The sequence below is a fragment of the Zonotrichia albicollis genome, chromosome 11 (assembly GCF_047830755.1).
Source record: "Zonotrichia albicollis isolate bZonAlb1 chromosome 11, bZonAlb1.hap1, whole genome shotgun sequence".
Lineage (NCBI taxonomy): Eukaryota > Metazoa > Chordata > Aves > Passeriformes > Passerellidae > Zonotrichia > Zonotrichia albicollis.
This window is the reverse complement of record NC_133829.1, coordinates 20,150,399-20,165,938: the sequence shown is the minus strand read 5'-3', so window position 1 is coordinate 20,165,938 and position 15,540 is coordinate 20,150,399. Positions and strand designations below refer to the sequence as shown.

At 39.6% G+C, this 15,540-nt stretch overlaps 1 protein-coding gene across 9 annotated transcripts in view; it reads right to left on the bottom strand.

Annotated features, from left to right (window-relative positions):
• OTUD7A (OTU deubiquitinase 7A) overlaps window positions 1-15,540 on the bottom strand; it is a 104,844-nt gene that overhangs the window by 65,694 nt on the left and 23,610 nt on the right. For all 9 annotated transcript variants that reach the window (XM_074549739.1, XM_074549744.1, XM_074549738.1 and 6 more), the window contains exon 2: window positions 3,339-3,414. The gene's annotated coding sequence lies outside the window, so the exon portion shown is untranslated. The remainder of the gene's footprint in view (window positions 1-3,338; window positions 3,415-15,540) is intronic.

The following is a 15,540-nucleotide window of genomic DNA, read 5'->3' as shown; positions in this document are numbered from 1 at the left end:
CAGCCACAAATCAGTGAGAGCAAGTGGTGCATCAGTAATGCTCCTGTCTGTCCTGGTGCCCTCTCATCCTGCCCAGCTGCTGCACACTCACAACTCAGTTAGAAACAGCACACAAGGAAGGACCTCTCAGAGTGTCACTGGCCATCAAAGTGCCCCTTGGTCTCTCTGAAGGCCCAATATAAACAGCTGTTCCAATTGCAGAAGTTAAAAGATAGCCAGAACAAATATCTCTTTAGATAGTAAAAACCTGAAGGAAAAAAATTAATACATAAGGGGCTGTAGGGCAAAGTCCCTTGTGGTTTCTCTGACTCCTGTTAACAGCATCCCTGGATGTTCAAATGCATCCACTGGGTAATAAAACAGAGGTTAGGAAAATGAGAGAAAGAATATTGGTGTCATCCTTATTGGGTTTAATTCCTATGACAGCACAAATAATGTGCGTGGAGATGCAAAATGTGTCTTTCAGTGAAGAGGCTAGAGCAAAAGCCACAGCTTCTTACAAGTGTGAACTGCAGATTTAAATGAAATTGTAATTGCCAATACAAGCAATGAATTTGACTGCAGTCAAATTCAATTCTACATTCAGCTATTTGATGATTCATCCATAATGAAAGAAAAACAAATGGCACTAGAGTCAAACTGAAACAACCACAAGAAAATTTTTCTGGAAAGAACATGAAACATCTACAGTAAGTTCCTATAAAGGTTAATAATACTTTCAAAATTCAACCTGAGTCTTGTTTATGGCAGAACCAAAATGTTACAATCTCTGATGACTCATGAAGGGTTTGGTGACAGAAGCAGTATCACCAAGATACTGGGAAGCTTTCTGTACCGTCCCTTCAGCACATGTCACTTTGAGGCAGATGTCTGGTTATGTGTCAGCATCTGTAGTAACAGCATGAAGTCACAGAAAACACAGCAAATGTTTGACTGGTCAAAAGCTAGAGACCTTTTCACAAGGGAAAACTCTCTTTTTAATCAAGATCTTACACATAGTTCTTTATCACCAAAAACAAAGGCACTTCTCCAGACCCACGCTAGAAAGATACCAAATATCAGCTCTCAAGCTGATCAATTATCTACATTGTACATTCATCTTCTGAAATAAGATAGGTACCATCTGAATTGAACCAACAGTGGATGTTATCCCCAATCTCCACCTATCTGCCTTACAGCACTTCCCCAGCAAAAGCAGTCTGCACTGACTCAAAGGTGATGCTGAACCCCAGAAGGCCAGAACAGGAGGATTCCTTCCTTCTCTGCACCACTGGCTTTGGGCCACCTGGTGACACCTGCTCTGTTGACTGTCTGAGCAGTCTGTAAATACAAGAGAAAAATACTTGAGAAGTAAATACAAGACCATAAAGCTTGGTTTTACCTCCCCAATACTGTGAACACCTATACTTTATTAAACATATTCATCTTTTTAAAACACTATTTAATAAGTAGCTCCTTTTTCCCCTAGCCACTAAAAGCTCAGAATTCTTAATTAAATGTGAATGTATATCCTTCATTCACTCATTCCTAGGTGGCAGAACATTAATGACTTTTGGCATGTACATTCCTAATTTCTGATGATTTCCAGTTACCTTATCTGGCCCAAATTTCGGAGAAAAAGCTATTTCTGAACCTCATACACATGCAACCCCCCAACAGTAATTGAAAGCCAACAGCAAAGCAAGTTCCAGTCATACAGACACTTCAGTGGTGGGCTGCAGTAGGAAAACCTATTGCTAGAGAGCTGCACAAACTTTAGTGGAGTGCACTGCTCCTAACAGAGCTACCCCTTCTGAAAGAATACAGAAGTTGAATTAAAGTTACTCTCCTACACTCTGCTCCAACCACACAGTTTGATGACTTCACAGGAAAACACAGCCACAGCTTCACCCTTCAAGGGCAACACTTCATCAACTTCATAGGGACAGCTCCACCTTTACCAATAATAAATGCAATTTAACTTTAAAAAGAATAATATTTTATCAACTGCAAAGCCACCTCTGGATACAACACCTGACAAGCTCCTAACCCAAAACTAGACCACACAGTACATATGTAGTCTTCAAGACTCACAGCATAAAGTCCAAACTCCTATTGATTTTAGCATCATCTCATGAGACCCATTTTCCGTTAAATCCTATTTTACCTAATAAAGCCATTCTCCTGATAATGTTAAAAAAAAAAAACACAAAACACTGACTTAGAGGTTAGTGAGAGCTTCCTATAAAAACTGGGAACCTGCTACTATTTTACATAACCACAGAACCATTGTTTCCCAAGAACAGTTTCTTGGGACTGAGGATTGAGGGAGAAGAAGGGGGCACAATGGCCTGGCTCCCCACCATGGTACAGCTGAGCCATGGGGAGGGCAGGGGGCTGCCCTCAAAGCCACTCAGCTGATCCATCTGTGCCCATCCAGGGTTCCTCTGGCAGCTCCTCAGGGCTGAGATGTGGGCAGGAGGAAGAATGGTGCATCAAAGACACCAAAACATGCACAAATCCCTGCTTTCCTCAGTGATTGCTTCTACACCATGAAATGCCAGCAGAGCCAACCTGACCTCTGTGCAAGAGAAGGCAATTAAGGAAAAAGAAAAATGACTAAGGGTAATTCTCCTATGATCTAATGAGGGGTGTCTGAGTGTGAGAATATATTTTGAACCCCAGGCAATAACTCTTCTATCACTCAAAATATGTACCAAAGCCCAGAAGTCAATGAAGGTTTTCCAAAAAACAATTATTCAAAATCTCTTTTTAGAGGAAAAGCAGAAAGAATTAAACCATCTTTCTTGTTTTTCAGAGATGCTCTAAGTGGAAAACATGATGATTATATGATGAGCTGTCACTTGGCTACAGCCCACTCAGTTCTATTACTGCTTGCTCCAGCTCCTTTAACATTCAGTCATCTCAGTTACCTTTTATACTCATGGTACCCAGGAATTATCAAATGCCCCTTACAACACAGGGCAATCCTTGCCCTCAGAGTCCAAGCTGATTTCATCTCTTTGTGCTTTACTGGAATTTAGGACTGCATTGTGAAAGGGAGTAGGAACCCTGTCTCCGTATCATTTGAATTCTTGCACCACACAGATTTTTCTCTGCCCTTCCTTTTGCTCTCTAGAAGACTGAGGTTACAAAGTATAGTGCACTACTTGCATATCAAAAGCAGTAGCACTTTACATAAAAACGAAAAGCAGGCACTTTTCTGGTTTCAGTGACTGAAAACTCAAGATTTTTTTTCCTCTGAACATGTAACTTCAAATTCAGGTGTAACTCAATTCATCAAGACTGATTCAGATAAATATTTTTAAAATTAAGAATTTCCCCACTACCAGTGTTACCTGATACTTCTTTGCCAGAGACATTTTCCTTCCGGATCCTCTTCTTCTGGAGCAGTTAAAGACTTCACTGTTTTATCTGAAAGAACAAATAAGAAACATGCAAACAAGTTCAAAGATCATAAAGAAACAACTCTTATTTATCTCAAGTTATATATAACTTGTTTGAATGCTACATGATGCTATCTCACTTACTGGGGGGTTTCAGTATCTTCTTCCAGCTGGCCCCCTTGGCTCAGGTGTGTCAGAATTTATTGTTAAATGAAGCAGGATGACTCTCTGCTCTACCTTACACCAGCTAACAAAAGAACACATACACAAAATACTATTCCAGGTTACTGTAGCCTCATGCTGAGGTAGCAACCTTGCCCCAAGTTTCTACATGGAGGTGCCTTTTCTGAAGCAAAATGTCCAGCCCTGATGTCAACAGACACAAGTTGTTAGTGCAGGACAGTGAGCACACCATGAACTCTGACTTGTGACCTTCCTCAAGCTCCAAGACACCCAGCCCAGACACTTTATTATTGCACCAGTTTTTCTCAGCAGGAGGCAGAATTAATCCAAGCACAAGCCATGCTACCTGCTGAAGTTAACGTGTCCCCAGTTGTATCAACCCTAACTTTTTACCCTTGATCAAATCAACTGCTATCGACCTAAAACCACCATCCATCCCCAGAAAGCAGATGGGCAGATGAATACAAGAATTTATTCACAGTTGTGTTTCTGATCAAGACCCTTCCTGCTCCTGAACAGCGATGTGCAGCCTAGTGCCTGGCGTATCACAGACAGGTGAGACTAAAGATACAAGCTGTGTTGGTCCCCTGCCCTTTCTACTGATGGTCACATGCAGCACTCACTTTGTGAGTGCACAAAGGCTCCAAAACAGGTAACAAAAAGATGCAATCGTGTCCCCTCTCCCCCCTAACATGACTGTGAGATGTGACATCAATTTTAATTACTTCCTTGCCTAGAAACGCACCTGGCCACCCACGCAGGTAGACAGAGCCACAAGGTGGGAAGGGAGAAGGAGTGACTCAGAGAAACCCCAGCTGTTTACCACCACAGTGTCTCACTACTCCCAACACCAACAGCAGTGCGTGGTGCTCAAACTGCCCTTGACCCTGCCAAATCCCTCTTCCACTACTTCCACTTCCCACCATCAGAAATGTTGATGTGTTTCCAAGTCCTACCATGAGCACATTACCAATTTCATGAGGAAGATCTGCTTCAGATGGTTTAAAAGAAAGGTATGCAATTGTCATGCTCAGGAGAATCATGCTGTAGTGTGACTGCACTGATTACACATTCCTTTGACCTGTTTATCATTCACTACTCACCCAAAACCCTTGCTAATCCTCAGAGATATCTGATCTGTTCCCCTATATGTCTTCAATTAGATCATTTAAAGAAACTGCATTGAATCAGAAACAAGATCAGTATTTACAATCAGTCTCAGCAAATATCCTTCCATTTTCCATCTGTTTTTTACTTAAAGCACACAGCATAATGCAAGCTTATTAAACACAACACAAAAGTGTTTACGAGTACATTGTTTTTTGCATAGGAATCTTAATCCCCTTGCCTTTTAAAAAAATGTTTCCAAATCCTCACACACATTTCTGTACTAATGCTCTGTGCCTCACACGAAGCCAGTCCTGTCAGGAGCATGTTTGAAGCGAGAAGGAACAGAATAGTGGATGTATAAAAATACCATTGCCATCACTCCTTAACCTGTACAGGACTGCCACTCACATGAAGTGCCATGTCCTTTTACTGCCCTTTCAGCAATAAAAGGGAAAACCTCCTACAAGTGCAAGTTTGTCTTGGCTGCTGAAGTCACACATCTTACAGTGACTAGCTCTTACAGTGAATGGCTGTCAAAGCAGAGCCTGGATTTGCTAATTATTTGGAGGAAACTACACTCATCTTTCTGTAAGGACTCAGTTTTGTGGGTTCTAGATCTGTGCTGATTCTTCCAAGAGCCTGAAAAGCTGACATGCTGCACATCAGGTGTTCAGGAACTCAGGTTCCAGTCTGACTGCACCTGCCTGGCTGGAGACAAGTGTGAGGAAAGCAGCCACATTTCAGTACATCAGTCCTGCTCTCTGGCAGCCTGCACCAAACACTGATGAAAGAAAAGGGTTTTCCTATAAAATTGCATAAACCAGTAAGAGATAAAAGGCACACAGAACATAAATAAGTACAGACACCCAGCAAAGACCAATGTGACCTAAGGTAGGTTGGAAAACTGCTGGCAGGTTCACAAGAGCAATCCCATTCAGACCAAGGCTGACTGGATGCATGTGTTAGGAGTGAGCATTTCTCACAGCTCTATTTCTCAAGAAGCATGGAGAAGCAAATTACAATTCTCAATTCCAACAACCTATACAAACCCCTTAAAAAAATATCCTAATTCAGCTGTCAAAACTGTCTTTTATGTCGAGCAGTATCTTCAGTGCAGTTCTGCCTTTCTGTCTGCCTGATGTATTCAGAGGTTGTTGCTGGAGTCCCTTCCTCTTGTCTGTCCTATTTAACTAATGCAATTCAAGAGAATAAAATAAACTATTTCTGCAATAGCAGGAAGGCACATAGGGAACTGTGGAATACCAAATCTACCAATTCACTTTACTCCCATAATACTTCTCTGTAACTGACTGACACTAAAACAGAACAAATAATTCAGTAATCACACCTGCACCCAGAACAGTCTGTCTTGTTCAGAACTGAGGTCATCCAGAGAGGGGAATTTGCAGTGCAGCTGCTGTACTTTACATAAACACAGAGCTTCCATGGAAATTTGAATGCTTGCTTCACACCCCTCCTCCCTTTTTTTTTAATATAATTTTCCTATATCCTTTGGAAAATTGTAAATTTTATGGGCAGATGTGGGTTTTTTCCTAATATGAGAGGGAAATACATCACAAAATTGTTTTCTCTTGTAAGCAACAGAATTATCTGATGTATGTATGTAGTATGATATTAACAGAATAGTATGATATTAACAGAAAGTCCTTACATATTGCATGCCATAGGAAACAAAATTTTAAACTGCTTAACTCTACTTTTTCAAAAGTAGGCAAGACAGAACTTTAAAGGAGAAATGCCCAACATTTTAGATTAAGTGTTTCAAGCTGATGTTTTATGTTTACATGGTTATAGAGTTTCATTGGCAAAATGACCCAGGATGCCATCACTTCACAATGCTAAGTTTTGCTCCAAAAATTACCCTCCTCCTACTCCACATTTTTTAGTATGCTAAATAAAATAGTTACTGTTATTTCTCATGTGCTAAATCAATATTATTTTCACAACACCCTTAATGGTTCCCTTTTATTAAGGGCATTCCCCAGTACACGTCCTCTCAGTCCCTGTGAAAACCACATTCTAACCATTTCTCAAACCATGCTGGTATAAAGTATGAAATTCAGATGTGATGTACAGGATAAGCAATTTAACACTGATAGCTACTATTTAACAAAGACAGTAGAGTTCTGCAATACAACTACATGTTTCCTAAACCCCAAGTTCATTACAATATCTATGTGTGTGCGTATCAATAACCTACACCAAAACACAATTAAGCTCCAATTTTGCAAATAGCTAGGTAAGGGTGCAGAGCCTTATTTACCCATGTTCCTGGAACAAGTTGCAAAGGCAACTGTTTCAATATTGGCCAGTCTAGGTGTTCTACCTGAGCCCAAGCCCCCCTCTGCAGCAAGCTGGGAACCCTGCTTCAATAAGCATTCTTAGTAGGACCCATTCAAATTCTCATATTTATTGGCAGAACAAGCAGAAAGTTCAACAACAAAAAAAAAGGAAGTGTATTTGCATATTTCAATGCATTAAAATGATGCAGGACTTCCATTCTTCTCTATTCAAGTTACTGTGTATGTGTAAAAGAAGATGAAGAAGTAAAATTTTCCATTTCAACCAGGACTCTTATAAATGGCATGAAAGGATGAAAATGTGTCTCTGACAGTCCAGCTGAATGTCATCTGTTGTAAAAGGTACTTACTAAAATGAGTGGCACAATCACCATTCCCTCAATAACAAAGAATCCTCTCTGAAGCTAAAAAAATTACAACATGGTTGTTTTGCACTTCTACTAAGAGTTCTTGCATTACCTCAGCCTTTGCATCAAAGCTGGTAGTGCAAAGAGGAAAGCAAAGCCCATTTTACGAACTGATGTAATCAAGCCCAGCATCTCTCTGGGGTTTTTTTGTTCCTATGGGGGCAATGATATCAGCCTACTCTGCCTATTCAGTACAGTATGACAGTTCTTCACCTCTGCTCACACATTTCTCTATTCTTTTCCTCCTGCTTGTACATCCTGACACATTAAGAGGCACTTGCATTTCAATGGGACACAGAACAACACTTGCCTCAAATCCCTCTCCTCACTCTTTTCCTCAGTGTTACCAGCTGTCGAGGACAACATCAAAACTTGTCCAGAAAGTGGAAAGAGAGAAAAGAGAAAAATCTCAGGCACATCTAAACACTGTAAAGGGGCCATGAATTTACAGTGGGGATCCCACACTGTTCAATAACAGCCTGATGTTAAGTGCAGCAGACAGTGCCACACACAGAGCTGATCTGCAAAGGTTCTGGTTCTCTCCAGCCCATGGCAAAGGAGATGTTTCCCTACATGTCTTCAGTTAGGGTCAGATGTCAGACAGACACCCAGGTGCAGTTCCAGCAGCAGCTCAGCGCTGTATCCGCCTTCCCACAGCCCCAGATGTGCTTCACAGGGCTCCCACAAACCCAGGGGTAACTCTGCTCTTCCAAATCAGTTTCTACACCTGTAAAATCAGACTAATTACACTAATCTTAAAAAGAACTTAACATCAACTGAAGACAAGTCAATTTACTTGCCACTGACATAATCCAGCCCTGGAATTCCCCATCTAATTAATTCTCTCATCTGAGACACAACATGTACACCAGAATACATTAAGAAAATATATTTACACATGGCTGGTACTGTAAAGCTTAGTGACAAATGTAATCTGTTACTAAAGCCTACCAGCAAGCACACTGTACATTTTGTAAATTTTCCTACCAAGAATTTTCTTGGATCTGCTCTGTGGTATAGCACACAAACATGTAACTGCACAGTAGAAGGTATCAAAACTCATTGAAAAAGATGAAAAAATATCCACCATCAAACCAACCAACCAACCAATTAACCAAACAATCCCCTAATCTCTGCTTCTTTCATCTTTTAAACTACTAGGAGAAACTAATAGAAATTTTGTTTGTTTTTTTTTTTTTTTTTACTTTTTCACCAAATTAGATTTTTTACAAGGTTTAAGGAAGACATCATGGAGCACCTAATGCAAACTGCAAGAAACATAACCTTGTCATAGACTAAAAAAATTAAATGTCATGTTAGAGAGTTGTGTACACAAGATTATCACAGATTTCTTGTGTTATCCGCTTCATATATTCTTCAGCTGAAGGCAGAGAAATTATTTCCATATCTTCCCTTACAAAAGTAGACAATAAGAAAAACATGATTCTCTGTAGATGAACTTCCTACTTCAATCCCTAGAACTGATTTTAATTTCCCAACTGTCCCACCCATTAATAAAAAGGAGTATAATCCCCCCACATCTGCTATAATTTTTGAGCAGCTTACCAAGTAACATGCAAAGAACTGAGCAAATATTTTAATAAACAGAAGTCAAATGCCTTAGAATAAAAGCATCATAAATATAAAAAATATAAGTGACTTTTTATGGACAGAAAGAAAATGCCATGCACACATTAAACTGTATAGAGACATTACATGCTTATAGAATCTATATACAACATATAGGTAGATTACATCTATACTGCATCTATATGCCTGTGTATTATTGATATATTTATACAGATAGAAATATACATACTTTTATCTCTAGATAATATACATCTCTTCACTAACATCACTGCCACCAAATTTTCTTCCCATTTGGGAGAAGCTGTCATTTTAAAACAGAGAACTTGATACACATTTATCCCTAACCCTATGGTAAGACATGCAGTTAGAGCCTAAAGGATTTATTTAATATTCTTCTTACCAGCAGCTGACAGACATCTGACAACACAGAAATGTAACAGTTCATTTAATTTCTCCACAGGCTGCTTTCATTGAGCCCCAGATGTTTTAGCAGAAGAAAGAGAAAGACATTCCACATTTTTTAAAGTGGGAAATGGGAAATTTGTTTATAGCAAATGGCTTTTGCTTTAATAATTTCTATGGAAAAGTAAGAGGCACTAATTTAAAAAAAAATATCCTAAGTAGTACTCCATTAGTTTGCTTGTCTCTTTTTTCTTTAATTATTTTGTGTGTTAAGGCATCGTGTGGCAGAAGCCAGTATGAAATTTTCTAGAGGATATTCCATATTATCCCCCTAAACTTATCATCTATGTATTCTTCTCTCTCTAGCAGAAAGAAGGTAAATTACAACAGAAGACAAATAGCTCTTTTTAGTGTCATATCCCATGCATGAAGCAGTATACAACAAAACACAACAAGAAAAAATGACAATAAACCCTAAAATGACTGTAAGGTGATTAAGTTCCATTTCACTTCCCAAGCCTTCCAGAAGGATTGACTTTGTGCCTTTATTTAACCTGCAGTGTCTTAAGCAACTCCTCAGGGGCATTTTCTCAGACAAGACACACACGCCCTGTGACAGAGGTGGAAATGGCAAAAGGCAGAGTCTGAAGAGCCACAGCTGCCCCACTCCTGGCAGCGGGGCGGGTGAACCTGACACACGTCCCTTGGCACGGGGAGAAAGGTGGCACTGCCAGGGCTCTGGAACTCCCTCCCGCTCGGCTTTGTTCCTTTGCCAGTTGCATCCAAAGTGTGTGTAATCGCTAGCAGGGGAACCAGCCATCTACAGAAGCACTTTGGAAGCACCTGAGACCATACGCATGAAGTCTGGCAAAAAATTCAAGGCAACGTTTCAAAATACACTCACTTGCTGTAGTGTTTGACAAAGTAAAGAGCTCTGAAGTGCAGCACAAAGGTCAAAGTAGAGAACAAAATCCTCAGTAGAACTACGGATCAAAGTGATTCAAACACAGTGACAAGTAAGCAACATGTAATTTAAGGAAGCTCAACATTTAAACATAACAGCTTGGCCAATAGCAGAAATCCATCAGAAACTGAACTGAGTATGGTGGTTATTATTACCCCTAAAGGTAAGTATTTAAGCTCTTTTTGCACTTAGTTGTTAGATTGTATTTTGTCTGAAATGCATATTGTGACCAAGACAGTTGGAGAATGATGAATTATGGGTTTAGAAAGAACAGATAGTGCAACATAGAACCACTATTGCCTCATAATGTTGCCATTTTATTGCAGGGGTTCCATGCTGTTGTCTCCTTATCACAAAAGTTCCAAACCTTCTTGGTGTTTCTCGTGGGCAGCTCCTCAGAGCCCTGACTCTTTCCCCTTCACAAAGGAGCCAGCTGACTCCAGTACCCTTCCCAAGCAGCCACCCCACTCTTTTATAGCATCTTCTTCTCATTGGTTCAGCTGTGGCCTGTTAAAGGCAGGCCTGATTATTATTAACAAATAATCTTTGATCATTGGCCCAGCTGCAACTCCTTAGGGGTAAGATTATTTACACACTACCTTTATTTTCTCATATTCTATCCCCTTACACATAATCTAGATATTACTGTAGCCTATTAAAGAAAAAAGTATCTTTACCCTCACTACAAATGACTGAACACTGCTCAAGGATAAAACATCTCCAAGGTTGACCTGGCAAAGTGTCATAAACACTACCTTTCACTGAAAGAAAAAGAATCTTTTTGTTAATTAAAGACTAAAACTTTGTGTTGTTAGCTGGCTAAGGAAGAATCACATATACAGCAACTTAAATATCATTTGTAAACCTCAGCAAAATATGCCATTCTTCCAGAAAAAAATCAACATGTTGCACAGTGATACTGGCAGAGCATCTTTACATATGAATAAAATAGAAATGCATCCAGCATGCCCACAGGCCAATGTTCAATAGAAAGATTGTCATCCTGCACTAGTAAAAACCTGTTCAAGTCATGAACAGAACTGTGCCTGCCTGAATTTCCAATTGAGCAACTATGTCACTGACTGGAAGGACACTGGGCAGCACAGGAGAAAACCAGCCCCAGTTTGAGCAGTCAGAAAATACAACAGGATTTTACAGCTGGAAGGGAATTGAGCAATAGGCTGGAGACAAAACAGTGCAACTGACCATAAACAGAGTTTCAAGTACTACAGAGTTCCAGCATTATTATACTAAATTGTAAAAAGAGAGGGTATTGCCTTTTTTAAAAAATTTCCACGTAACAAAACTGTAGCAGTGCCTGGGAAAATGAGCTGTGATCTTCAACAAGGTACATCTGTGACGTAAGTTAATTGGAATATTTCCTGCTGAGACACAAACTGAAACAGAAAAACCCACCATAAGAGGAGAGTGAGATGCCTAATACCGAAGATGAGAAAACAAAATCTCTTTGTCATCTTTCACTCTCTTTTCAGATACTCATCTACCAAAGATGTCAAAGAGATAATATGCCAAGGCAGCAACCCAGCAGGAAAGGGATACCACGTCCTAACCTCCTGCTCTGTAACTCTGCCTTACCTGTGGGGCATCACTGAATTACAGTTCAAACTTCAAATGGAACAGAAAACCTTTTAACACACTACATAAAACAATAAACTAATTAACACTCGAGCAGACGTGAGGACACACTGTAGATTATCACTGCAATAACATTTACAAAAGTCACAAATAGCTTCAGCAAAGAGCCAGCTGAGATACACTTTGAATAGGGTAGCCAGATTTTCCTAATGCTCCGGGCAGACCAAGTATTTCAGAAAAAAAACCCGGAACAGGAATCCCAAATTGTCCTCATGATTAGCAATGTGCTTCTCAAGAATCTGTGGGGGTTTTTCCAGACAAAAAAGGTTTCTAGATTAACATGCACATTTTTCCATCTCTAAATCAGAGCTCTGCAATTACTCATGTAACAGGGTAAAGACTGGCTTGGTCCATCTGCTGCCTACTGCAGTGTGGTCCCTTCCCCACCCCCTTTATCTCTACTTAGGTTCCCCAGAACTGATGCACTGGAAATTGAATATGGGAAGAAAGCTTTAATTATGTCTTATATTGCCATTTATGATTTTCTGTTTGTCAGAAAATTCTGAAATTCTGTTTGTCAGAAAACAAACAGTATTTAGGTCAGACAGGATGCCAAGCTCTCTGTCTTAGGCAAGCTGGATTTCTCTGCCATGTGCAAATCTCTTCTGCACACTCGTGGTACATCTGAGCCAAACACAATTCTAGGATTTCTCTGCATCTCAGAGGAACTGCGACTCCAACTGAATGTCCCATGGCTTGATTAGAGTCACTACTGGAATTCCCAGGCAATCCTCCAAAGGCCCAGACAAGAACCAGCCTCACACAAGTTCCAGACACAGAAACCCACAGAGAACAAATCACTGGAGCAGGACAGAACACCCTTCTTTGTTAGAGGCTGAACTTCCTAAGAACTGGTCATTCTGATACTGCCTCCAGGAGGGAAGAATTATCATTCTAGGAATATCAAAATCTTCAGAACACAGATGAAAGAATTCACTATACTAAAATGCTAATTTACTGGTTTTAATTTCCCTAAACTTTAGAAGCTTTTGTGTGTCCTTACTAAGAGAAGAAAATAAAACAAATTTTTCTCTATAGCTTCATCCTCAAAAATAAATAATGCAAGGCTGTCAATATTCTCCAGACCCTTTGGAAATTCTCATTCTACCTAAATGTTATTTTATTGCTGAAGCAGATATCGATCAATATTCCAAGACAGAGTGAGCTCCCTATTCAGATTATCCCTATCTCCCTTATAAAAACATTTCCCAACCACAGGAAGGCACTTCTTGTTGGAGAAGGGAAAAAACCCTACCATCTTTCATAAGGGATTTGTTGTCTAGATCAGCTTAAGGGTCTGCATCTGTGTACCACAGACTTTCATGAATACTGTCAATGTCACAGTAAAAAACAAAATTCTGCTTCTATAACTGCATGTTCCTCTGAGACATCAAGAAGAAATCATAATTTTAATTCTATGACTTGCTTACAGAGACAGAACAAACATTATAAATAGTATTAGCCAAAGACACTGAACTACTGACTCCCGGTGTTTACGACCTGAACAGAGGGATGTCATCTAAGGAATAAACCTCAAAGAGATGTCTTGGGAAAAGCTGAACTATACTGCAACCAGTTCTTCCCTGAAATATTTTAATGTCTCCAGAGGACCAAGAAAATATCTTTTAAACTATAACCTGAAACAAGATTTTTGCTGAATTTGTGTAAATTCTTATGGACTTCCACCAGAGGAGCTGTCTAAGCAGAGCTTTACAACCCACCCCAGTATCTGCACCCTCATGATTTTATCTACATTTCCTGTCTCAGTTTTCTTTCCTAACAAAGGTTTGCAAATTATTTCCAAACAAAATAGCAAAGAAGTGTCTGTGAGCTCAATGAAGACATTTGTCCCTGAATGAATGAAGCAAGCAAAGAGTAATAACACAGAAATTTGTACCTGAATGAATGAAGCAAGTAAAGAGTAATAACACAGAAATTTGTACTTGGAGAGGGCCAGGATTTACTCCATTGGTAATCCTGTCCCCCATGGACATGAATATTCCAAATGCACAGACAATTAGAGCCAAATGGAACAGCTTGCAGAATCAAAATCTACCTGAGCAAGGCTTCCCTTGACCTTGCAGGCACTCATCAGACTCAGTTGAGGGCTGTAAGCACTCCCATCCTAAAATGCTGCAGTGCTGCCTGACTAGGACAGGTCACATAGAACAGGTTACTGACAATTGCAGATAATGTGCAATTCAGCAGGTTGATTGTAAGCACATAAAGTTTCCTATGGAAGAGCCCTGCTGGAGTGAGGTTTTCAGCAATGATCACTCCTGAACCCTTGAACTACTGTAGAAAAACAGATAGCATAATGTAGATTCTTTCTCTCTCTCTCAATATATATATTAAAAGTAATACATTTGTCATATTTTACATTATTTTCTCAACATTTCAGTCTAGATTTCTTAAATTCAGTTTAAAACAATGTTTAGTTATTGCAACATATTTTAGAACTAATACAATATCATATGAAGAAAAGGTCGAAAGATTTTTAGGAAGTCTTTAAGTCAAGGAGCACTTGATGTTGTTCCATGGATCAGAAATCCACCAATAACTGCTGTGTGCTGCTTCACAGTTAACTGGAATTTTCCCCTATTATTCTATCCCTGCAGTGTGCCAATGGACAGATGGCAGCAAGGTACAAAGTACGTAATGGACACAGATCAGCTGCATGACAGGGAACCTGTACCTTTTTCCAGTGTTTCCAGGTTTTTGTCAAGAATGAGCTCTTAGAAAAGGCAAGTACATTTACAAGCATGTATAAATAAAAGAAGCATGTATTAGCATATTCCCATATACTTTCATAACTTAATTTTTTTCATACACAGAAGGGGAAGGAATTTTTCTTCTTTCTTGGTTTTCCTCAATTGCAGCCATAATCTGGCACATTGAAAAAGGAAGGTGAAACATGCAAGTGGAGAAACGTTCATACAGTGCTGTGCAAAACTGAAGAAAAGCAAAGGGGGTCAACAATCACAGAGCTGCACATTGTCTTGCAAGAGGCTTACAGTGGCCACAGGCTTTTATGCCTGTGGGCTGCCTTGAAGGGCAGTGGCTTGTGATTTACAACATGAACCAACTCATGCCATAAGACACTTCCTCTGAAAATAACATCCACAACTCTCCTTACTCATCCAATTAGGCACATGGAACGATGCAGACACTGAGAAAGCTTTTGCCTTAATTTTTCCATTAAGTGCAGTGACCACAGGAATACTAAGTTTCTAGAAAACAGCAAAACTGTTCTTCCAGTTGTCGAGATCTGTAACTCAAAAAATCATAAGCAGGTAACTGCAATCAACCCACTCTGAAAACTTGGTCAAGCATTGCTTTTTTAACCTGATCTAACACTGAATTGTTATGAATTGAAATTTCACCAAACATAAACCAGAACAATTAAAGTTACAGCTGGACTCATATTAAAAGTAAACTGAAATATTTATTGTTTTGATCTCCAACACTTTGGACATCTAAAAAGACGTAACAGAAAGGCGTTCACTGGGATTTTTTCCTTC